General features: G+C 39.4%; 1 protein-coding gene and 1 long non-coding RNA gene across 7 annotated transcripts in view; one reads left to right on the plus strand and one right to left on the minus strand.

The window, feature by feature from the left end:
• The window catches only part of LOC120421386 (BMP-binding endothelial regulator protein), a 110130-nt gene extending 86300 nt beyond the window's left edge, over positions 1-23830 (minus strand). The window contains exons 1-2 of one of the 6 annotated variants that reach the window (XM_039584583.2): positions 23606-23830; positions 17385-17611 (exon numbers count right to left, since the gene is read on the minus strand). The gene's annotated coding sequence lies outside the window, so the exon portion shown is untranslated. The other 5 variants (XM_039584580.2, XM_039584582.2, XM_039584581.2 and 2 more) reach the window with 5 other exon arrangements.
• LOC120421388 (uncharacterized) lies at positions 660-1090 on the plus strand. Its single transcript, XR_005605973.2, has 2 exons — positions 660-830; positions 899-1090. It is a non-coding gene; the product is annotated as an uncharacterized LOC120421388 (long non-coding RNA).
• Positions 23831-25620: the final 1790 nt, after the last annotated feature.

Here is a 25620-nt window from a genome sequence, read left to right on the forward strand (position 1 = left end):
GTATGGTTCGATTAATGTCCCCCCGGTAGAACTTTCCCGAGGGCACTGGCCACTCCGGGTGTGGCCAATATCCTATAAATGTGGTCCCAAGCCCATTTCCCCAAATCATTCTGGTCTGGTGACCGTCCTTACAATCTTCATAAGAACAGAATTCCTCCCAATTTAGTGCACAAACTGTGTCTTTCAATGTGTGCGTGTGTGTGTGTGTGAGCAATAAAATTACCACCGTGGATCCGCCTTTGTCGAAACCTCGTCAGGCACTGAATTTTTCTGAGGCTATCTGTTAGCTTAAATAGTTCGCATGAAATGTGGCAACAGCGGTGCCACATTCTCGCGAGAGAGTTTCGCGAAAGCAGGAGAGGAGGCAACATTTGCTACGTGCTTTCAGCCAATCAGCAGCCGGGATTTTTCCTGCATTCATTTTTTATTTTCATCTTAACTTTTAAGTACTTTAACAAAGTTTTATCAACTTTGTGAGGTAGTCAACTTGTACTTTAAGTCTTCCCCTTTCGTTTGATGGGTAAAACATAAAGATTGTTTGAATAGGGGGGAAGATATAAGCATTTGAAAAACGACACAAATCGTTACACTTTCGCTTCGCGAAATTTTGGATTGACACCCGTAGACAGTGCCCTTAGGACAAAGTTCTTTGTCAATAAAGAATTCAGTGAAATGCATGGAGAAAAATCTGCAACGATTGCCTTTGGCCCGCTGGAGTCTCTTTTGGCTCGGAAGTTTTCGCCTGGAGCTTGTTCCATCGGTGATTTGCGCCAACTTGGAATGGCTTTCAACGAGGTTCGCCGGAATTTACTTCAAATTCATCAAAACAGGTACGAGCAGAAGAAATAATCAATTCATAAAGTGATGTTGTCAGACATAAATCTGTTCTTCTTTTCAGGGTAATCATTGCAATGCTTTAAAAAAACAGGAGGACGAGGACTCGGAGGGCTCGTCAGGCCTGGCTCCGGATGGCTCCGTGGAGGTGACGGTTTTCATTGAGTGGTTATTTTGCCCGAAGAAAGTGTTTTAGTGTGAAAGCGAGTGTGAAAGTTTATTGTGGAATAAAGGATGATGTGTTGTAAATTTGTCATTTTTATTTTTTTGGTGGAAGCCATTTTGGGGAAACGGAGGGACTCACTAATACAGGCACAAAATTGAGCCGCCGGCACTAATACATAGACAAAATATAAGACCAATTAATTCACCAACACATGCAACAAAGTTTGAATGTGTTTGTGTTTAGTTGGTTAAAAAGGCATGAAATATTTCTTGCGGGTTTCCCTCGCGCTGATTCTGCGGGTTTTCTCCCCTGTCCGTGAATGGTGACAGTTCCCTCTCAATTCGGGAGGGTTTTCTCACGATTTTCCCCCGATCTCGGTTGCGTGCAGTTTCAAAAACCATGAATTTTGATACCCATATTGCCCTAAGTCGTATGGTTCGATGAATGTCTCCCCGGTAGAACCTTCCCGAGGGCACTGGCCACTCCGGGTGTGGCCAATCCGGTCAAAATGGCCATTTTCATTACCAGTTTCAAAAACCATGAATTTTGATACCCATATTGCCCTAAGTCGTATGGTTCGATTAATGTCCCCCCGGTAGAACCTTCCCGAGGGCACTGGCCACTCCGGGTGTGGCCAATCCGGTCAAAATGGCCATTTTCATTACCAGTTTCCAAAACCATGAATTTTGATACCCATATTGCCCCAAGTCGTATGGTTCGATTAATGTCCCCCCGGTAGAACCTTCCCGAGGGCACTGGCCACTCCGGGTGTGGCCAATCCGGTCAAAATGGCCATTTTCATCACCAGTTTCAAGAACCATGAATTTTGATACCCATATTGCCCCAAGTCGTATGGTTCGATTAATGTCCCCCCGGTAGAACTTTCCCGAGGGCACTGGCCACTCCGGGTGTGGCCAATATCCTATAAATGTGGTCCCAAGCCCATTTCCCCAAATCATTCTGGTCTGGTGACCGTCCTTACAATCTTCATAAGAACAGAATTCCTCCCAATTTAGTGCACAAACTGTGTCTTTCAATGTGTGCGTGTGTGTGTGTGTGAGCAATAAAATTACCACCGTGGATCCGCCTTTGTCGAAACCTCGTCAGGCACTGAATTTTTCTGAGGCTATCTGTTAGCTTAAATAGTTCGCATGAAATGTGGCAACAGCGGTGCCACATTCTCGCGAGAGAGTTTCGCGAAAGCAGGAGAGGAGGCAACATTTGCTACGTGCTTTCAGCCAATCAGCAGCCGGGATTTTTCCTGCATTCATTTTTTATTTTCATCTTAACTTTTAAGTACTTTAACAAAGTTTTATCAACTTTGTGAGGTAGTCAACTTGTACTTTAAGTCTTCCCCTTTCGTTTGATGGGTAAAACATAAAGATTGTTTGAATAGGGGGGAAGATATAAGCATTTGAAAAACGACACAAATCGTTACACTTTCGCTTCGCGAAATTTTGGATTGACACCCGTAGACAGTGCCCTTAGGACAAAGTTCTTTGTCAAAAAACGGAGGAAAATTTGCACCAATTTTTGCTCTTTGCCACTCATTTGACATTCGGTTTATCTCTTCATTATTTGGCCAAACCCCCCCTCGACTAGTCCTTGCAAAGTGACGAGTGTTGGGGTTGCGCTGCTATACGAGATCAGAATTTAAAAACAAATCCTAATGAAAGGGGGTTTCCGCACCCCATTACGGCCAGACATCGCACCGCCATCCGGATGACTTTGAGCAGATTGTCCGCATTTTTATGCCGCACGTTTAGGCACTGAACTTTGCAACAAATTGGCCGACCGAGAGTGTAGCGCCGATACTCCTCTCATTTGGCTGAGCTTGCTGGTGGTACTGTTGCCACTTGCTCTTGAATTTCTTTCAGTGTGTTTGGGGCCTGTATGTGTGACTGCGTATGTGTGTCTGGGGCTCGCCCAATCATGCTGGCTGGCCGCTCTCAAGCAACGAATTAATTTTCGTTTTCCATTTGCATAATGTAAATGTTTAGATAGATGGAAATTAGCTAATTCATTCTCGAAAGATAGCGATAGGCTGAAGACAGTAGATCCATCGAAGACGACGGATGGCAACGACAGTAGCAATTTGCTTCGCTTCGGCCAAGTCCACTCTACGAAGAAGAGAAAACCACTTTGATGACGTGCTGGAGGTGTGTACGGAAGAGAATACGTTTTCAGGGTCAATGGAGCAGGGGGATTTCCTAGACCGGTCTGGAAATTTAGAGACGTTGGGCCCGGACCAGAAGAATCTCAATCTAATACAAATATGTTTTGTAATTTAAACATTTTTCATAATATGCAATTATTATACGTTTCAGCAAAGAAACAATTCTGTGACACTATTGCAGCTTTTTTTTTTAATTTCAAACATCAAATATTTTTCCCAAACCCTTCAAATTGTTTTGACAAATGAAACGGTCAACAACTGTCCGAACTGCCGACTGTTGACTGGCGTACCACCAAACGGACTGTACGCGCCCAGAATGCGCGTTACATTTGCTAGTTCGTTAAGCTCGTTAACGCTTATATACAACACTAATTTAATCATGTAAACAAACGATTAAAAGTGAGTTGGTTGGGCAAATAGATGATGCGATGATGATACGAGTATGGAAACGGGGAGCGAAAGTTTCGAGCGTCGAGACAAATGCGCGGGTGCGGTGGATATACAGTCGGAGAATTTATTAATATTTCACTGCAAGAGAGTTTAATTGTGCTTGGAACAGTGTTGGCGAGTTGCATGATATCTATAGATTTCTTCACGGACTAATTGAGTTAACTGCACTTAGAACTCGAACAAGGTTATCGAGGCCCTTACATGCTTACCACAGTATCAGCGCTCGGAAGGCACGCCGGCAGTTAGGTTTGTAATGTAAGCTCGAATGAACAAAAGGTGGAAAGAAAATGGTAGTGTTCAAAAAGTGAGAAATGAATCAACATCAGCATTAGTGTACCCAGAATATGGTATTTTTTTATCAAAATCTCTCTGCACAAGCTGAAAATTGTTTTTTTTTGTGTTTTTAGAACTTTTGGCCAAATATGAGCAAAATCAATCAACATTGATACACGAAGGTGAAGTTTGTGTGGCAAAAATCGATAAAAAGTATTAAAAAAACAATTTTCTTATGGTTTTTCGATAGGGCACAATATTCCTAAAACTGACATTTTTTTTGGAAATTTAGCTGTAAAATTTAATCTTAGAAATTGCTCAGAAATGTATAGTTTTTGTGGATTTGAATTTAAAAAATGATGATAAAAAAATTATGTTTTATTTTTATCTTTTTTGTGAGAATGCAAAACTCACTAAAATATTTTTAAGCTTAATTAACTTTTCCTTGATCAGACTATTCCTCTAAAAACTTTGTTAAAAAAATACAAATTATACAATTACAAATTGCCTTTTTTCTGTTCGACTTTCTGTCAATTTGAATTTTGTCCACATTCAACCTTTTATCCTTTCGACCTTTTGATCATTTGACCTTATGTATTTAATTTTTTGGCCCAAAATCATTCCATTTAAAAAAAAATGTAATAAACAGTTCTGAATTTAACCGTTTTTTATTATAGCATTTTATTGTTTGTGTGTTTTTGTCAAGTTGTTTAAAACTATAATTGGACAACTTTTTTTTCAAACATCATAAAAAATGTTATGTTGCATAACATATTCTTTTTATCAAATATAAAGAAAAATGCCAATAAGTCAGTTTACAATTTATTGCCACCCTGCATGTGATTATGCGTTTGCGACAACCGGAAATGATTCAATTTTCTGTCGCCGGTGAACACCCGAGGCAGAATTTCGAGCAATGAAAAAAAAAAACGATATCACATGCGTTTACCAGTGTTCTCAATGACGTCGACTCGCCGAGGTTTCACGTTTCCAAAGCCGTCCACGCAAAGCTGATCAAACACATTGATCAAAGGTTAGCTTTTGAGTTGAGACCCTCGAAAATTGCTGTTCTTCCGGAACGGGGCAAAAAAATGCTGCCGAGCCGATTGAAAGGTGACACATTTGGAGTCAAAATTCAGGAACCGTCCTCCAAAGTGCACCCGTAGCTAAAGTTAGCGTTGCATAATTGAAACGATTATTCAACACATTCTTGCCAGAGGATTGGAAAAGTTAAGGAAAAGGGGAACATCGGAGGTCGAATTCCCCTAGTCTTTGATTTTTTACATAATTTGATGCTCTGTCATGGAAATTAATTGCTTCAAATAGGAACTATGGTGATGACGTAAATTTGAATTTGAGGTTCGTGAAGAATGAATTTACCTAATAAGACTAATTGTATCGGAGATATAAACATTCACGATTGGATTTTCTTTGTTGGCTGCCTTCCTGCCGACCACGCTGATTGTAATTGTCACCGTGGCCGTACAAGTCAGCGCCGCATTAGAACTAGTTCAGAAGCATTGAGATCAGATCGAAAGCGGCCCAAGAAAGACTTCGCCACTGCTGGACGGTGATCACAATCGGCTCAATTCAGACCAGCCAACAACTAGTCAGGTAGCTCTATGGTAAACCCCCGATGGTTTGGTGACTTTTAGGTTTGTATACCGTAGCTGTGTCAAACTAAAACGACAGTCAAATCAACGGGCTTTTACTGTACTGAATTGCTAGCCGTTGGCGAGGGCTGACCGGCTCTAATCACGCAACACACGTCATTATTTTTGTTTTATGAGCTCATTGTGCTTTTGTCACCTGCTACAAAAAAGCGTTGAACAACGCGAGGAACGTGCCGGGAATGCGCAACCGAGGCGAGCCAAGCTGTCCGTGTCGCCGGGAGTTTGGTCGCTCGAGGCCGCGCACAGATATTGCACCTGTTGTTGGTTGAGCACTCTTGAAAACCCAGAACCAGCAGCAGCGCGCGCGCGCACGGGCGAAAATCGGCGTCCGATTTGGAACCCGCGGGGGTTAAAACGTTTATCTACCGCCGCGATAATCGGAACGCGCGATCTAGGAATGTGCCCTGTGATCACGTACTGGTTGCCTGGACAGGCTGTCTTTTCCATCTGGTGACACGATGCTACTGATTTGGTGGAGAGAGGTTCTAGCTCTCGTGTGGTTGCCAGGGTACACGATCCAGGTCAAGTTCGTCAACCAGTGTCATGATTCAGCAGTCGAACTGGATGCGCAGAACTTTCTTTTGAATGTGTACCATGAGTCCACAGGATCTCCAGTCTAGCGTCGATTTGTTGATCGGTAAATTATGCAATCTAGCAAAGATCCGCGCGCACAGTCGTCAACTTGGCCTCGTTCTACCGGGCAAAGCTCTTGGCAAGTAGAGCACATCCACATCTGCAGCCGCGGGAAGCCGTGCTTAATTACCTGCACGTTTCCCAATTGGCGGCTTATTCAGAGAGAAGCGAACCTTTGCCCGAAACCCGAAACACCAACCGTGTCAGCAACAACAGACGGCGGGGTGCTCTGTACACACAAGATCTCCCGCACGGGTGGCCAAAAAACGTTTCCAACACTCACCAGACGGGCCGGCCCGGCCCGAAATCGGAAACGTATAAACACATCCGCCTGGCGGTACATCAGGTTGTATCGGTTTCTCCGCTGAACCACCTAATAAAACACAACCAGCCAGCGTGCCTGTTTGCGCTCTCTTATTATTGTCGAAGATAAATTAGTGAAGTGAGTGCGGGGACTAGAACAAATAATCATCAAGCTAACAACAAGGCGCTTCACTGTAGCAAAGGTAGCGAAGAAACGGCAGAGGAACTAGACCAGAGCCCGCGCTCTTCAAATTTATTTCAAACATATTTCTTCCCGTAAAGTTATGAGGACCGCTCATATGCTAACTGTGTGCACTCGAAACTGTGTGCCAGCTGGTTTCTATGAACTTGGGAGGACTTAAATTAGTTCGCTAACACCGCAGTAGAGTATTGCTTCTTCCTTATTGACGTGCGTTTCGGGCTGATTTGAACACTCGTCAGGTGGATAATTTGAAGTGAGTGTTTAAATGTGAACATAACTTAACCTGAATCCCATTTATATATATTTGAAATCCCCAATTAATGGTATTAATTGATAATATGTATTAATCAAATAGTGTGATTAGGCGAATTCTGCTGTTTTTATGTTTTAATTTGAGAAATAGATTTAAAGTAGTTGGAAACTGTCGCTAGATGACTGACCGACGTAGAGTGTATATTTCAGCAAAACATTTTTTCTAAAATTTTAATTTTTGAAGCATTCTCTTTCGAATAGTTACATGGTTTCAAGAAAATCCCTTATGTTTATATAATTATATGCTGTAGAACGTCTTTACACGCTTAAAAAGTAAAATTGCAATGATACAAAACCATGCAATTTTAAAAAGGAAATGTTTGATACAAAATGAAAAAGTGACCCTTTTGGGTTATTGTAGATTCGAAAAGTACATTGAAATTCCCATAAAATGACATGACTCAAGATTTTTGAAAGTTGACCAAAAAAACGTTTTTTGAAATTTTGAGTACGACATCAAATTGAGCGCCCAATTTGACTCAAAAGTCATGCATTTTTATCACTTTTGAGTTACACAGTAAAAAAAAAAAATCATGATAATATTACTTTCGATCTCACTAGGTTTTTTGGCCAAATTTTCCCTACTTTTTGTTTAATTGCTTTTGAAGAACCTTCTGTTACCAAGCGGTTATTGAAAAGGTGATAGTTGCAAGGAACACCAAATTTCTCTGAACCAGTTATTCACAAAAGTTGTAAAATTGTTATTTCGGTAAATAAAATGAATTGAAAATATTACTTCTGAGAAGGGGTACATCATTTATGTTAGAAAAAATGTGTAATTTTACCTCTTTTTGGTGAATTGTCAATTTTTCAGTCTAAATTGATAAACATCATAAAAGAAGTCATTTTCAACCTTTCAAAATTACACTTTCCAAATATAAACATTTTTTACTGTGTATTGATGCAGTTTGGTTCAAAATCGTGTGCTCTTACAGAAAAGCATAAAACATTCTGTACCGTCATCTGGGGCCAATCGGAACTGCAGTCTGAATAGGGACAGCAGTTTTCAGAGCACTAAAGGCTTTTAAATTCTATTCTACTCGAAACCAATCAGAAAAATCAAAATATTGTGCTCCAACATGGTTAAAACTGCTGTGCCAATTCGCCCCATGTGTCCCGATTCGCCTCAGTTGACAAGGTCCCGATTCGCCTCAGGGACAAAATTGTCTTGCGTTTTTTAAGCTTTTTGTTTTTGCACATGGGACATTTATACGAACATGGGCAGTAAAGCTACATGTCAATTTTTATGACAACGGTAAAAACACGATTGAAAACCATGTCTGATCACTTAATTTCGTTTTAATGCAGTTGAAATAAATTGACATGACAACATTTTATGCATAGGATCAACTAACGTCATGATTCGAATTCCCGGACGCTTCGAAACCCGGACACTTCAACTTGTTTTATCAATTATTTGGATATAAGTTCGCATTATGAATGTCAAAACTGTGTTATTTGGTTAATTCTAACACCAGCTTTCATTTAAAGTTTGTTTGAATGCTGTAGTTGATGCCAAAACAATTAATTAAAATAAAATTATAAGTTTACCAAAAATGTGAAACATTTCAACGGAAATATTTCATTGGCGTCCGAAACACCGGGAAAGCAAAGCAGAAAGTTATGTTTTTGATTTCCTTAAATTCTAGCAAATTTTTATATAAACTATCGAGTGTCCGGATTTCGAATCAGCTTTTAACAGTGTCCGGGATTCGAAGCACAACAAGTCATTTTAATTTTCAAATTCTGATGAAAAATTGTTAGAAAAGACATATTTTGCATGCATTCTCTTAAAACTGACTGTTTTTACTAAATCCTGTTGATATTTCTACATTTTCAACTTATTACATGATTTTTTGCCTGCTATAACAAAAATAATATGGTACTAAGTGTCCGGATTTCGAATCATGACGTTATAATCTCCTTGGAACGAGCTGTCAAGTGGGATGCTTTCTGTTATGAAGAGTCCCGATATTAATTTTGAAGAATTGAATTAAAAATCCATTTCAAATCCTTTGCAATGCTACAAAGGAACATTCTACTAAAGAAATAAGCCCTTTCATAAAAAAAATAATTATTTGGTCTTTTTCGGTGCGTAGAAGGTGTCCTTCATTCTTGGGACAATGACTGTCAATGATAGTTCTGAATTCAGGGTCCAGAAATAGTAAATTGAAATGAAAAAATAATAGCGAAATGCTTCTACAAACAACACTCAGAAAAACATTTTTTAATTGATACATTCTGAATCAAGATTTGAATGTTTTTCTAGAACAAACATGGCCGCCAAATGGCCGATCTAGAATGATGTCTTCCAGAGCCTTAAAGACCGAGTCGGCTTGAGTAATTACATTTTTCTCAAAGCTAAGAGTTATTACGGAGGATCTTCTGAGTAAATGTTAGTTGAAGTGGAGAAGATTATCCGCGGCTTACTTGGGGTTAGTGAGGGGGGGGGGGGGAATTAACTTTATCGTTGTAGGCCTAATTTAAGGGGCCCAATTATTTTCCCAAAAATACTCAATTTTTGCTTGATTTTTGATCTGAAAAAAAGCTTGTGCTCGTCAATGTGGATGAAATTTGGTCATAAGATATTTTATTCGTTTCCAAAATTTGCAGACAAAGCAAAAGAAAATATTGTCACATCTCAGAGAAATTCGATCTGAAAGTGACCATGGACTCTACAGGGTTAAAAATCGGGCTTAAACCGAATCTTTCAGGACCAAATTCTTTGTCAAAAAAGTAGGATTTAACCTACTCGCATGAAGAAAGGCAAAAATGTAGACAATTAAGTGAAGTTTATTACCCCTTTTATTGCAGATCCAAAGTGTCGATTTCCAAGTAGATCTAAGAATGAACTACCATTGAGTATCCAACCTGAATGAAGGTGCCGAAGAAGAGGCAGTTTACCGTTCGATTCCTACCTCGGCATTGACTTATTCACAGCCAATTGAATCGAGTGTTCAAGAACAGGCTGGCCCAAGCAAGGCAAACAACTTAACAAAAGCAGTGCTGCTCCACGGTGAAATCAAATCGGGCGAGGAAAAGAAGCTTAAAGAATGGGCTCGGCCTCGGGCCCCGGTGTAAACAAAAGAAGGCATTCGTTGAGCGAGAGAGGGAGGGACGAAGCAGCAGCAGCACCACCACGAAACCACGAGCACCAACCGACGACGACGAGTGGCTGACTGACTGTGGCCAGGATGATGGTTTGTGGGAGAGACAAAACGACACAAATCAGTGGGAGGAGCATCACGACTGTGGTGGGCGGGTTTTTTTTTATTCGTTCTCTCCATTCTGACTTGTATAGTGTTCTTTATTGTTTGGTGAGGTCTAGTTCTGAAAGTGCAGGTTGCAGGACTTCAACTGTTGTTGTGTTAATGGCAATCAAAGGATTTGTTGTTCGTACACAGCAGTGAATTAAATGTTCTAGCATAATTTACCAAAAGTTCTTATGGGTGCAAAACATCCAAGCCAACAGGTGTTGGGTTTTACAAAATAGTGTTTCAAATTGAGACTCCTTTTCTATTCCAATATAGATATGGCGGAAATCAAAAAGCATTTTTGATATGAGTTAAAACTTTTGTAACACATCATTACTACCTCTAGTACAAAACACAAACAATTATTTTTTAAAAACATATCAGAGCACCCAGAACCATGGGAATCCCCATTCATTGAGCATATTCCTTGAAGGTCTGATAATAGTAGCTGTTTTTTTCTGTGTTTGTTCAGAATCAATCTTACTCTAATGTCAGATTAAACTTTAAACCCTACCATCTTTACTTCGAGCATCTTCGAGAATGTGAATGAAATTTAGCATACAATTAAATATACAGCAAATATAAATAAACCACTCTCAATTCCCGTACCGACACTTGACTTATTTCTGCGGCTTGTTTCTTATCTCGTTGAACCCCCAGCATAAGCAAACTCACACAGACACACACAACCAGGCGCGACATTTTTAGCCGCAATGCCAAGAACATGCGAACAGCGAACAAGTGTGGAGTTCTTCTGACGTACTAAACGGAATCCACCACCGCTCCAATCCAGATTGGCGACCCGCGCCACCGTAAAAAAAACCAGTCCACAGCTGTTTTCTTATCTGGCTTCGCGTGTCTCTCTGTCGCTGCTGTCGGGGTCGGGTCCGGGGTTTGCCGGGGTTGCATTCGCAATCTCCCTCAGCAGATGCTGTGTGTACGTACCGTACATCAACACATACACATAATTATAACAGCATAGTTCTATCGCCATGCTCCCTCGTGCGTGTGGGCAACGAATGATCTTGGCATTGCACTTTTAAATCAACTTCAACCGCATCCTTCGAGTGCGTGATATTTTTTTCAAAGGGTAGTTTGTAATGTATTATTAATTAAGTATGATAATATTAACGTAACTAAAAAAATTGAATTCATTCTTATGAGTATCAATCAGATGTCAAGAGATGTACTCAATCAAATATTTTTTTGTAAACATACAGAGATCCTTAAGAGTCATAAAGTTCGAAGAGCTGGTCACCCTATTGCAAGATGTAATCCTTTAAGTGATATTACATTGAAAAAGCTGGATTTCTGTTTATATGATGAAAAATATGCAAGTGGACTCAAATTTGACATTTCGCCTTTACTGTGCTGAATTATACATCCATTTCAAACCAGAAGAGTCAAATCAAAAGTGGCTAAAATGATGAATGGAAGTGTGGGAATGGTCAAAATAATATTAGACCCGTATTTTCTTTTTTTTTTGTCATTAGGATGGTCCTATCCGAAAAAGGGTGGTCCAAAAATTGCGAAATTATCAAAAATATGCTGGGAATGTACTGGGAACTCAATTTTATATAGAAGCATGGTACTTTGACTTCGTTTGATATAAATTTAAAATAATCAGCAAATCATATTTTAAAATCCAGTTAATGAATTTCACCATTTTTAGATATCCTGAAAATCTGAGATACATATCTTCAGCTGTGAGCTTTTGAAGATCTCGGTACCGAAGCAGCAAAAAAAAGTTTTCATTTGATCTGTAAAAGTATTCAGCTATGTTTTTCAAATGTCTTAGTATTTTTTCATCAAAAGTCCAACTAATCACCTCTCTTTTAAAATATGACGAGTTAAAATTGGTAATCTGGATGCAATAATTTAAAAAGTTTATTTCCGTTGACTCTGGCCAAGGTCTAGGGGGGGTGGCAAAAAATATAAAATACAAAAAATAAAATTGCAAGGGGACCATCCATAAACCTGTTAAATCTGACGACAACAAATTTTCAGCGCAAAAAAAACTTTTTGCGTTACTGTACATCGAAAATTTACTAAAATTCAAATGATTTTTAAAAACCCGAATAGTTAAAATAATTCTAACGCAAAGGAATGCATTTTAGGTTGATTTCAGTTGAATGCACTAGACATTTTTTGCCCCCTGGTTTTTAGAGCCGATTATTAAAAAATGGACAAAGATATACCACCCTTTTGGGTAGCCATCAGACATGCATCCGCTCTAACTCCTCTTTTAGAAGAACTTGTTTGGCATTTCGCGTAGATGATGCCCAGCATGTTGTGCCAGTGATTAGAGTACACTAATTACGCTAATCTTTAAGGCTCCTGAAGACCCTGAGAATTAATTTTGAAAACCAAGTGAGATATAGCGTAAGAACCTGCTCCCGAAGACCCTGAGAATTAATTTTGAAAACCAAGTGAGATATAGCGTAAGAACCTTTAAGCGCACTCAAAGAGCTTTTAAGAAGTTCTTTTAAAGAGCTTAAGAGAACATTACCATGAAAATATCGCTAAATCGTTTTTTCCGAATGAACCAATGTTTTCTACACATTATTCATGCCAAAAACAAGAGGTTTTTGCCTGGCAACAAGCATACCATTACTTTAAACGAAAATGCCATGTGGAACAAGCTGAGTGCCGTTAAGAAGAGCTCCTAGTGCTGATGCATGTCTGGTAGCCATAGATATGTTAACAGAGGCAAAAAAGGCTCAAAACTGAAATCACAAGCAATGATTTCAACATTCCAATGAAAAAGTGTTATAACATGCATTATACACCTGTCCATTTGTATTGCAATAATTAATATTGAAAACTTAAAAAAAAAACTTCATCATCCCGGTACGAGAATCGAACTCACGACCTCTGGATTGGAAACCCAGCACGCCGCTAGTCGAAACCCATCCCCTACCGGTCAGTATTCCCAGTGAGCATATTTACTCTTTTAAGGGATCTGACTTTGCCGAGCCAGACAGGAATCGAACCCATCACCTTCCGCATACAAGGCGAAACCCGTAACCTCACGGCCACGGAAGCTCGGCAACTTCAAAGTAATGACGATTTTTTTTGCGAAAGAAAAACGTCGAGTTTTTATACAAAATCCAAATATTTATAAACGAGCCCAAACATGCGAAATATGATTACACCGTCCAACAAAATTTCTGCGCTGGATGGAGTACTGTATGGAGACTTTGGAGAAAAACCATTCGGCCCTGTTTAAATATTTTTGAAATATTCAAAGTGCACGCGTTTCTGAGAACCCCAAACTTCATGCTTCCTCTCGGGTTGAGCCTCCAAAGTCATTTTTGTCCATTTTTGTAGGTCAGTGTCATCAAAGCATTTTAGATTGTTTTCAGCTGATTAAATTTCAATTTTCATTAAAATTATGACATTTTTTGATAAAAAAATTGAAAGGGGGTTGCAAAAACTTTGAAAAACATTTGCAACGGCCTTATCGTGCTTCTGGCAATCACCATTAGTAAGTTGCTGGCATGATCCCAACTAAACGAATTCTGTTTGTTTGAACAGAACTGTACTGAGTTTCATTTAGATAAAAATGAATGTTATGAAATAAAATCAAAAGTCTTGTTGTGATTCAATGTGTGCCCTATACAATGCATATTATTCGATTTTTCGCAATATAAATTAAAAGAAAGTCATATCTACCAAATTCCCCAAACATTCCTCTGTGCAAACTCGACAGCAACACAACATTGTCACATTATCAAGCTTGTTCCATCCGACAGTTCGGAAACATTCCGGGAAATCTGCGGTTGGTATGCGGAACACTGTCATGCCGTGACTTGATACAACTGCCATTGTAATGTGGACTCATCATCATCATCATCATCACCGACGCCGCCGACATCGCATAGACTTGTAACAAACAAAAAATATGTCTACACCCCAAAAACCACCCTTCGAACCCACCCACGCCACGTTGAGCCTTCAAACCCAATTGAGAGTGACATATTTTGCGCTAGGAACACACAATCAACGAAGAGGAGTGAATTGCGCGCGCGGGGCGATATAAACTAGAGCTGCTCCTCTCGAACTCGAACCTCCTCCTTCCGCTCCACGGAAAAAAAAGAGAGGAGTGTGTGCTTTGCGGCGATTGAGAGAAGTGCCGCGGTTGGTTGTTTTATCTTTCTGACTGCTCATAAAACCATGTTTTATTGTTCTCAAAAGTTAAATAAACTTAGACACGCATCGCTTGATATCTAAAAACTGTGCCGTGCAAACGTGTCTCGAGAAATGAAGCCAAAAGTCTGCCGGCTCGAGACGACCGCCGTGGTGACTCACACTCAATATGAACTGGGAAAGAAGCGCTAAACGCTGCTTTTCGGGAAATTCGGGAAATGCCCATGTGCAATTAGACTTGGCATCGATTGGTTGGGAGCAGCTGATCTTTAATTGGCAAGTGCTATTGTCTACCGAGTACGTATATTCTCTTTCTTAATTATCTGCGGAAAAGTTTCTCTCAGGTAAAGAGTAAGGTGCAGTTTTTTTTGCATTAAAATCTCACATAAAGAACTATTTTCTCAACTGCAACTAACCATTACAAACTACCGAAAAAACATAAATGGTTCATCAGGATTTGCATACAAATGTGAATAGAACTTTAATAGAATTTTTAGAATTTTGAACATCATTCGCAGAGTTGTCCTAACGTTGTTTTCATCCTAAGGCCGATGCAAACAAAACGGCTTTTTAAAACGCAGCTTTACCAGCACAAAAATTTGGAATTTGTAAATTTTACTCTGAATACAATGCACAATCGTAATAACTTAGAAGCACTGGCTGGCATTTGACAGAATCGACATTCCAGTACTAATCTTTAAACTGCAGAAAATTGGAATTCAGACGAATCTTTTGGGATGGCTGAATATGAAATATGGATGAATTTAAATGTTTGAGTACTGTCCAAAATTACTTTTTATTATACGCACTACGAAAACTAAGCTGGATTGCATTTCCTCTTCCATCGTATGAAGCACGCTGCTTGTTCATCAACATCGTTTTTAAAAGATTTTCGCAAGATACACATTTTTTTCTATGATCAGTTCGCCACTTTTCGAAGAAAAGGTGACTAGTTGGTCTTTTAATGAAAATTACTAAAACATTTCAAAAACATTGCACACTCACAGATCAAATGAAAACATAGTTTGCTAACTTGAAGGTCTCGGGACCAAAGAGCTCATAGGCAAACATATGTTTCTATGATTTATCAGAATTGACTAATATAAGACTCTGAGAAATGATTTTTTTTTTTTTTTTAGAAAATAAGGAATTTCGGTATTCGACCGAGTCAGGTAGCCTAGTGGTAACGCTTCCGTTTCGTAAGCGGTAGATCGGGGTTCACAACCCGGCTCGGACCAACACAACTGATGATCGTTTCTCGTCTGGATTCGATTGCTTAGTAAAGGGAAGGTAGTGCATCGTCCCAAGCTGAGCCTTATCAACGACACCTTAGGAAGGCGACCTATCGAGTGTTAACATTGACCTCAACATGTTAACATTAGTGGAGTTAAAAACTGCCACTGAATCCGCTTTGTAAATGCCGGCTCCGATACTCTTCAAGTAGTTCCCCTCAGAAACTTGGAAAGATTTACTTTTTTTATATACGCTCACGCTCAAAGTGCCATGCTTCTCCATCGAAATGAGTTCCCAGTAAATTTCGCTGGAGACGCATGGTGCTTTATGCTCATAATGTTTAAAATTCAAATTATTATTTTTTTAAAGAAACATATTTCTGAATACTATTAATGGATATTCACCACTTTAGGATATGTTACGTACAACATCTCACAAAATCATAGAAATCAGCTGAGAGTTCTTAGGTCACCAGACCTTCAAATCAGCGAACATTTTTTTCATTGGATTCATTAGTTTATTTTCATCATAATTTCATATGATAAATTTAAAGTTTGGGACATTTCACTGAAGATTGTATCGCCAAATGGACTCTTGCCGAATGAAAAAAAGACAGACAACGAATTCCGAATCAACTAGCAGTAAAAATTGCGTTATTTTTTCAAACATGCTAGTTCATTAAACTTTTCAAGAGATTATTTATTCATTTCTGGGTGTTTCTGCTTTCTTTCATGCATGAAAAATTCTGTGAATAATTTATAAAGATTTTGGCCTTCCTCACCTCAATGAGGAAAGGCTATAAAATCACTCGAAAAATGAACTTCTTTATTAGACCTCGTAGACCCACCTTCACGTATACCTATCGGCTCAAAATCAAATTCTGAACAAATGTCTGTGCGTGTGTCTGGATGTGAGTCCGTGCACCGAAAAATATGCACACGATTATCTCCGGACTGGCTGGACCGATTTGGACCGTTTTGGTCTCATTCGATTCGTCTTGGGGTCCCACAAGACCCTAGTTAATATTATGAAGTTTAGAAAAGTACTTCAAAAGTTATGCTAAAAAACGATTTGGCTAGAGTTTGAAATATTATAAAAAAGGGTGGTCATAATATATATTGTGAGAAAGGTATTTGAAAGACCTTTCCAACGCGTTCAAAAGATTGAATATCTGATAACCCCATCAAAAGTTATGAGCACATAAGTGTTATTTATACATTTTTTTGAGGCCGGATCTCAAATATTTTGATGAAAAAGTTGTCCGGATCTACCATGCGACCCATCGTTGAATAGGTAATCAAAAGACCTTTCCAACAAGCCAAAAGATTAAAGATCTGATAACCCTATCAAAAGTTATAAGTACTTTAGTGTTTTTAATAAACTTTTTTTGAGGCTGGATCTCAGATATTTTGATAAAAATATACGAGGAAGGCACCAACCACCTAAAGGTGGATTAAGTAACGTTTTTAAATTTATTTTTGAATGTTTTTGCAATTTTATGCATGTTCATTAAAAAAAAACTAGCAGCTTAAAACATGTTAGAAATATTTTTTGAAGTTTTTGCATTCTTTTAAACATGAGCAGTTTTTGAACAACATGTCTCTGTGCTTTCTTGAATCGACGGATGTTTTGAAGATTCATAAAATTTAGACAAGTTTGTAAATTTAATTCTAAAAAAATGAGATGATTACAAAGCAAACAAATTAAAGAAAACATCTTTACTTACGTTGAACGGTGTTTTGTAGCCAAACTCGCATACGGGGACGGCTTCGGCGCTCTAATTCCGCTTAAGCCGATGCGTAAGCCGTCGCGCGACGTGAAAAATCACGGTAGCAGCCACTCCAAAACAGTAGTTGGCAGGTTCGATTTCTTCTTCCCCGGGGGCTTTGCGGTCCAGGGCAAACAAACACACACATTTGCGTACAAACACACACTCACTTTACGCCGGTTTGCCTGTAGATATCGAATAAAACGGCAGACGAAATTATATGCGTATCGCCGTCAAGCCGGCCGGCCGTCCATCCGTCTGTCCGTCCGGACCGGTGCCAAACTACTGCAAAGGCCAGAGAGCGCGTCGAGGAATCAATCAAAATTACAGAAATATGTTTCAGTTGTCAATAAACGTCAGTCTTCATTATAGCAATCGTATGCAGGATCGTTCACACCGGCCGTTGAAACAACAACAACAACAAGAGGCAAAAAGCCCCCGGGGGATGGCAAAGAGGGTTGAGGGGATGGTGGGATCTACAACTCGATCAGACCGGAGCCGGCGGCGCATCCATCTCTATCCACGCGGTTTTGTCACAGGGGACGGACCGGGTCGATGGGCACTACCTTGAAGAGTGGAGAAAGACCGGCCGCGGATCGATCGAACGAAACGTTTGTGTGTGGACCACTTAAACCAGTTGGGAAGAAACAGTGTTGGCAACACATTTAATAAAACAATTGAGATCCTTAGCATTATATTTAAAAAAAAATGCAATTACTCGAGAAGGTTTCCTTCGATAAAAAAAATATCAAAGTGTGACGTAAGAGAAGCAAGTCAGTCTAGCCCATGCTGGTCAAAATATGTTATTTCAATGCACCAAATTTAATGCGCTCCAATATCATATGGGTAATTCTCCGCCAACTCACACAGCAGTTGCCCCGACCCCTCTTCGATTTGCGTGAAACTTTGTCCTAAGGGGTAACTTTTGTCCCTGATCACGAATCCGAGGTCCGTTTTTTGATATCTCGTGACGGAGGGGCGGTACGACCCCTTCCATTTTTGAACATGTGAAAAAAGAGGTGTTTTTCAATAATTTGCAGCCTGAAACGGTGATGAGATAGAAATTTGGTGTCAAAGGGACTTTTATGTAAAATTAGACGCCCGATTTGATGGCGTACTCAGAATTCCGAAAAAACGTATTTTTCATCGAAAAAAACACTAAAAAAGTTTTAAAAATTCTCCCATTTTCCGTTACTCGACTGTAAAAAATTTTGGAACATGTCATTTTATGGGAAATTTAATGTACTTTTCGAATCTACATTGTCCCAGAAGGGTCATTTTTTCATCTAGAACAAAATTTTTCATTTTAAAATTTCGTGTTTTTTCTAACTTTGCAGGGTTATTTTTTAGAGTGTAACAATGTTCTACAAAGTTGTAGAGCAGACAATTACAAAAATTTTGATATATAGACATAAGGGGTTTGCTAATAAACATCACGAGTTATCGCGATTCTACGAAAAAAAGTTTTGAAAAAGTTGGTCGTCATCGATCATGGCCGTTCATGGTCACCCGCGACAGACACGGACGACGAAACAAAGAGAAACGCAAAAAGTAACTTTTTCAAAACTTTTTTTCGTAAAATCGCGATAACTCGTGATGTTTATTAGCAAACCCCTTATGTCTATATATCAAAATTTTTGTAATTGTCTGCTCTACAACTTTGTAAAACATTGTTACACTCTAAAAAATAACCCTGCAAAGTTAGAAAAAACACGAAATTTTAAAATGAAAAATTTTGTTCTAAATGAAAAAATGACCCTTCTGGGACAATGTAGATTCGAAAAGTACATTAAATTTCCCATAAAATGACATGTTCCAAAATTTTTTACAGTCGAGTAACGGAAAATGGGAGAATTTTTAAAACTTTTTTAGTGTTTTTTTCGATGAAAAATACGTTTTTTCGGAATTCTGAGTACGCCATCAAATCGGGCGTCTAATTTTACATAAAAGTCCCTTTGACACCAAATTTCTATCTCATCACCGTTTCAGGCTGCAAATTATTGAAAAACACCTCATTTTTCGCATGTTCAAAAATGGAAGGGGTCGTACCGCCCCTCCGTCACGAGATATCAAAAAACGGACCTCGGTTTCGTGATCAGGGACAAAAGTTACCCCTTAGGACAAAGTTTCACGCAAATCGAAGAGGGGTCGGGGCAACTTTTCCCGATTTCGTGTGAGTTGGTAGAGAATTACCCATATCTTAGCGCTAATTACAGGCCGTTAAAATTATTAAACACCCGAAAAAAATAATAAAATAAAAACTAAACTTTATTACTAACCATCCCCGCAGTCCCTAGTGTTTTGCGAACTGCCAAGTGATTGGTCTCACACGCCTGGCAACACCAACTGTGGACGCGACCACGACGACGCCCGGGTGACGCCCAAGGCAACACCAGCCACAGGCACACTTGCCGCGATCAATTGCCTTTCGCGTGGCCGCCGTCGTCGTCGTACACGGCCCGGCCGTGATGCGGCGTGGCAGAGTATCACATACGCACAGAATTAATAAATACACCGACTAGTATGGGCTAGTGCGTGAGCTGCCGGGGTGGGCATTGTGGGGTGGGATGGACAATTGTAAAACATTTAGTGAAATTATGGAGTTTTTATTGTTGTTCAAACCAAAAACTTTTTCTGCCGGTTAACTTCTAAAAATCAATAAAATTGAGGTATCGAGAGCAAAAATAATCAATACTCAATACACAAAACCACACAAACTTTTGTTTGCAGGGAGAGGGGGTAATATGCACCCCCGGGGCAAAATGCACCCCACTGCTTTTCTCGGTATTTGCAAGAATTGTTCGGGAAAAAATCATAGAAATTGGAAGCTTATTATTGCTAAACCATGCTGGAAAAATTTGAGCTTCAGAGTATAAAATCAGCTTGAGTAATTTGCAAAACATTAAAATGTTGTGTTTTCATCTAATTTTTATTGAGCTTTCATTATTATTTTTGGACAATATAAAAAGCATTTATTGATATTGTAAGTTTTGAGGTAGATAGTTTTAGCCAGAATCTTCATTATTCTATAGACAGATGAGTCCAAAAACATCAAAAAATGCATTTTTAAGTAAATTTTCTACAAAAAGCGTAGTCGGGGCAAAATGCACCGCTGTGAAGCTCCTTTGTAAAAACAGCGGTGTCATCTAGTGGCGACTAGTGAAAACTACTTTTAACCGGTGCATTTTGCCCCATGTTTTGGTGCATTTTGCCCCGCTGGTGTAGTGCATTTTGCCCCAATGTTGCGGTGCATATTGCCCCGCATGGTAGTTTGAATTGAATTAGAAATGTTTTTAGAAATTTGACGTTTTCGAACAATTTTGAGGGTTTTAAAGACTTTTTTCACATAGATGACGAAGAATAATAGTTCGTTTAGAACATCGAACAAAATTCTTCCACAGTAATGCTGTAATGGTTGAGAAATCACAGTTTTCCCTTAGGGGGTGCATATTACCCCCTCTCCCCCTATTATAAATGAGTTTTTCCAAGATTCGTTAAGGAAAGAACATGTTTAAAAAAGATAATGGAGTGGTTTTCCATGATTTCACAAATCGACTCTTTGTATTTTTTTTTATTTGGATGAAACTTTGTCCAAGTATTCCCTTTGTCAAAAGAAGTAATTTTGCATCATAAGTTTTTCCGAGCATGTCTCCATAGAAAGTTGGGGCTGACAAATGGGTATGTAAATGTCTGTATCTTGACAAGGGATTTTTTGATAGATTTGGTATCTTTGCAAGGTTGTAGGTTATTATTGAAAATTAAAAAAAAAATAGGTACACAGAAAACAAATCCCATTTTTCTTTAAATTTTTATGACTCATGGTTGAGTTCCCAAAATAATTATTCATCTTATTTTTCAAAAAAAAATAACGACCATAAAACGATTAAAAAAAAATCTTTTGAGATGAGCCATAGTGCGAGATGGTGCAAAATCTGGATTTAGATAGGATTTTTTGAAAAAATATCGAAAATTTTGACAAAAATATAATTAAAAATGTTTGCTTAAAGCAAATTTTAATTCATAATTGAAAAGTACTCCACAATTTTAACAAAAGGTATTAAGTTTCGATTTTGTGTAGGTTTTTGAGTTTGGAAAATAACCCTTTAACACTCAAACGCTCGGGTAGTCATTTGACTCCTATTTTTTTCTTAAAAATCTTATAACTTTTGGTAGAATTGATTAATTTGTATGTACCTCGGCTTTCCTATTTGGGTTTTTGGATAATATAACAAAATTTATTCCACAAAACAAAGCCGTAAATCATGCAAAACTTCAAGGCATCATCCTAATAAATCATCCTGCATAGATACATGACATGGTCAAGACCTTCGGGCACCGGAACAGGTTCCAACCGGAAATGGTTCACTGAGCTGATGTCGATTGGTGCCCAACTGGAACAGGCTCCGGTGCCCCGTAGGACTTAACCATGTCAATTATTTTTGCAGAATGATGTATCAGAATGAGGCCTTGAAGTTTTGCATCATTTCCGACATTGTTATGTGTTTTTTTTTGTTATATTGACCAAAACCTCAAATAGGAGAGTCGATGTACCCCAACGAATTCTGGAATATCTCCGGTAAAAGTGGACCATATTTTCCCCCCATCTGATAGTTAAAAATATAGACAAATCTTGATCTTTTGCAACCGGAAGCATCCAAATTGGTTAAATCTACCAAAAGTTATGAGATTTTTAAGAAAAAAAAGTAGGGGTCAAATGACTACCCGAGCGTTTGAGTGTTAAAGAAGGGCAAGTCTTTTTTTAAATTTCTATAATTTTCTCTCTGGAACTTTTCAAATTATTTGTACCAGTCTTAGTGATTTTTTTTTTCTTCAGAAAGAGTGGGGTTTGGTGGTAATTAAAATTCATTTTTTTGTCAATTTTATTTTAAAATTATCCATCTCTTGAAAACATCACTTTTTAAATCGAATCCTTACATTATTTTCCAGTTTTGTTATAACCCCGTTGACTATATAATACTTTAGATCACTGTTAAAATTTGAAAAAAGTTAAACACTTCTGCAGTCACACGTCTTACCCCACCGCTCCCCACAAGAGTGCTCTTTTCCAGCGTATATGTTGTTTCATTACTCGGCGCGTAAATTGCCACTTTTATTGTTTGTATTCGCGTCTCTCATTCTGCAGTAGTCGGTTGTTGGCCAACAAACGCTTACTATTATTTAATTAATTAAGAGATTATTGGCTGCTGCAACAATAATCGCACACGCACAGAACGCGAAAAGTTTATGATCGGCTGCTGCTCTCTGCTGGCCTTTGGGAAGTAGTTTGTTTCGGTACATTGTGAGACCTCCCCTCGCGAATGTGATTGTTCGAAATCGATTGTGTAATGTGTGCTGCCGTTTAGCTCCTCTATCTCTCTCAATTGATATCGGTAATTAAGCTTGAGTGTTTTACTTTTTTTTCTCTTCCACACGCAGAGAAATCTGTGTAGCGAAAAGAAAGAACAACAATCACGATTCACTAATCAATCATGTGCATAGTACGGACGAAACGAACGGACGGATACACTGCTTCTGTTCCATTGAGATTGTTGAGTCAACGTCACCCTAGCACGATATCTCTTTTCATTCTCGTTCGCAGATCTTCATCACCCACGAGTGCTCCGGAACTTCTGCTTTTAATTGATTTAACATACTCAGCTGTCGTTCGCCGAATAGTAACAAAATCACATATCTTCAAATATATTCAAACGACACAGACACACACAATCACTCGGGGGCAGGCAGGCAGGCATAGGCACTCAGGCGGCCGAAGATGAACGACGGCTCAACGTAAAACAGATTGAAGCAGTTTGAGTAGATTGAGAAACCAGCCGCAGCTAGCGAGCGAGCGGTGAGTCGCCAATATCTGCCAAAGACCCACACGCCACCACCACCTGGCCACAAACTACACGGCAGAGAAATCAAACTAATCTCACACAAGTCGCGACGGACGAGACGTCGGATACGCGCGAATACGCAAATATCTGGCCAACTCTCTAAGGCCTGGCCCTTTTTCCTCCGTCCGCGTTCCAGTGACTGGACTGGCGGTTCTAGCTATTCTAGCGGTTCTCAAGGCAGCAGCAGCCGCCACCGCCACCACAGCACTGATGGAGATATTAAATTGATGAATAAATCGATACACACTCTGCACAGTTCCAAAACGCGCGCGGGATACACACAGAAACTACATCACACTCCACAACGGGGAAACGTCGATCTCTAGACACTCCGCCGAACTGCTGGACTCTTTACTCTAATCCCTCCGTACGACGAAGGTGCCGTTCCGTCCGATTGGCACGCTGTAACGAAGCAAACTGACTCGGTGGAACGTGACACCAGCGCTCAAGAAATATCACCAGCCTGCCAGTGGTGCAGGTCCACACACAGCGTGAACACTCTCCGGAGCTCTCCGGCCCGAACAGTGGACACGAGACGACACAGCCGAACCGAGTGAACACGCTGGCGCCATGAACTGCCTGCGAATCCGGCACACTGCTGGATGTGTAGAGTTAAAAGTCATGATTACACGTAAACCGTGAATTGCGAAACTTTGCTGGATATGTGTACGACTCAACCACTCTTTAAACACTTTTCAGTTTGAAGCAATGACGAACATGTCTTCTCCAGACCAGTGTCACTACACCCAAACGAAAAAACTGTGACATCTAATGTGACTGCAAAATCACTGCGCCAGTTGTGAGTGAGTGAAAAAGTGAGTGCTCATCACACGAATACAGCTTCAATTGGCGTCGATAGCAGAATTCCGTCAAGGATTTCAGTTTGTTTACAAAATAAATTAAAATCTACTATATTTTGGCCAAGATTTAATTTTATTTTATTTAAAGCTAAAAAAAACTAATTGTAAAAAATGCCGTGAAATCCCCAACCACCCCACCGTGACTTCCAGCCCTAGTCACCCGGAATGAACCGCCGGATTCCCTTCGGCTGCCGCCACGACCAGAAAGAGAGGCAACGAAAACATTGCAGTCAGGTTGTACGAACGAACGGCGTTGGCCACCCTTCCCAGACGTGCGTCAGAACGGGACGCACAGAGGAAGCAGCCGTCCTTCGGGTGAACCTCACGCACACACAGTTTGCAAAAGGAATGAACCATTCATTCCGAGTCTCGGAGTCCAAGTTGGGAAGGTAAGTGACTCTAGTTTAGTTAGATTAAGGTACCGAGGAGTGTTGGGAGAGCGGTCGGCTTTTAGTATTTGGGGGTTTCTACTCTTAGTCACTTTGAACGATCCGCTCAGAACGCGTATTTTCCTGTATGTACCTGAACACTTGGCTATTGATGGACGACGCTCTCTGATTCAGTTACACATCACATTGCAGTTTATTGCACTTTGATTGATGTAATTTTTTTATTTAATAAAATTTATTTTGTGCATGTTCTATTCAAAAGTTTATTTCTTTTGTTTTTAATTTTTTAATGACTTTTGGATGGGTATTAGAGTGACAAGAAACAAATTAAATTTTTAGAAAATCTAAATCCCTTGGTTCGATTCTTTAGATAAAAATAAGTAACTGTACAAATTTGAGCCAAATGGGTTAAGGTATGAGGGCCACTTTTTATTTTGTTATTAGGCCATTGCAAATATTTTTTGAAGTTTATGTCCCTCGGCTCTGACCAAAGTCGAGAGGGGAGGGGGTGGTGGATTGGGGGTAATCTGCAAAAGCTATGAGAAAAAGTCAAACCAATCCTGAATGTAAATATCACATTTTGAAGTGCTTCAAAAGACCTTTCGAATGCATCTAAGAGAGTTGGAATTGGTGAAGTTTTACGGAAATGCGAGCAATTTTAAGATTTTTCATGTTTTTTGGACCTCAAACTATAATGCCCGTTTTACTCCACTTCCCTTTGTCGCAAAGGGCTCATATTTAGCATGAGTTTATCTCATGTATAGATAAACAAACGCTGAAAGTTTCATCCAAATCGGAGCACCTCGATACGATCTGTTACACATTAGTGAAAAACTCGCTCTTAGGATTATTCCATACCATTTATACGCTAAATTTACAATGTTATTTATTAGCAGGTATTTCACTTAACTTCAATCCTGACGATTGCAACATGTTCAGGGAGTCCAAATCTACCATACCTTGATGAAACTGAAGCGAAACTTATTTATGTGTTAATCTATCTTATCGCTATAAATTTTATTTAAAAAAAATCATCAAAACGTAACAG

The sequence above is a fragment of the Culex pipiens genome, chromosome 3 (genome assembly GCF_016801865.2).
Source record: "Culex pipiens pallens isolate TS chromosome 3, TS_CPP_V2, whole genome shotgun sequence".
In the NCBI taxonomy this organism is placed as follows: Eukaryota; Metazoa; Arthropoda; class Insecta; order Diptera; family Culicidae; genus Culex; species Culex pipiens.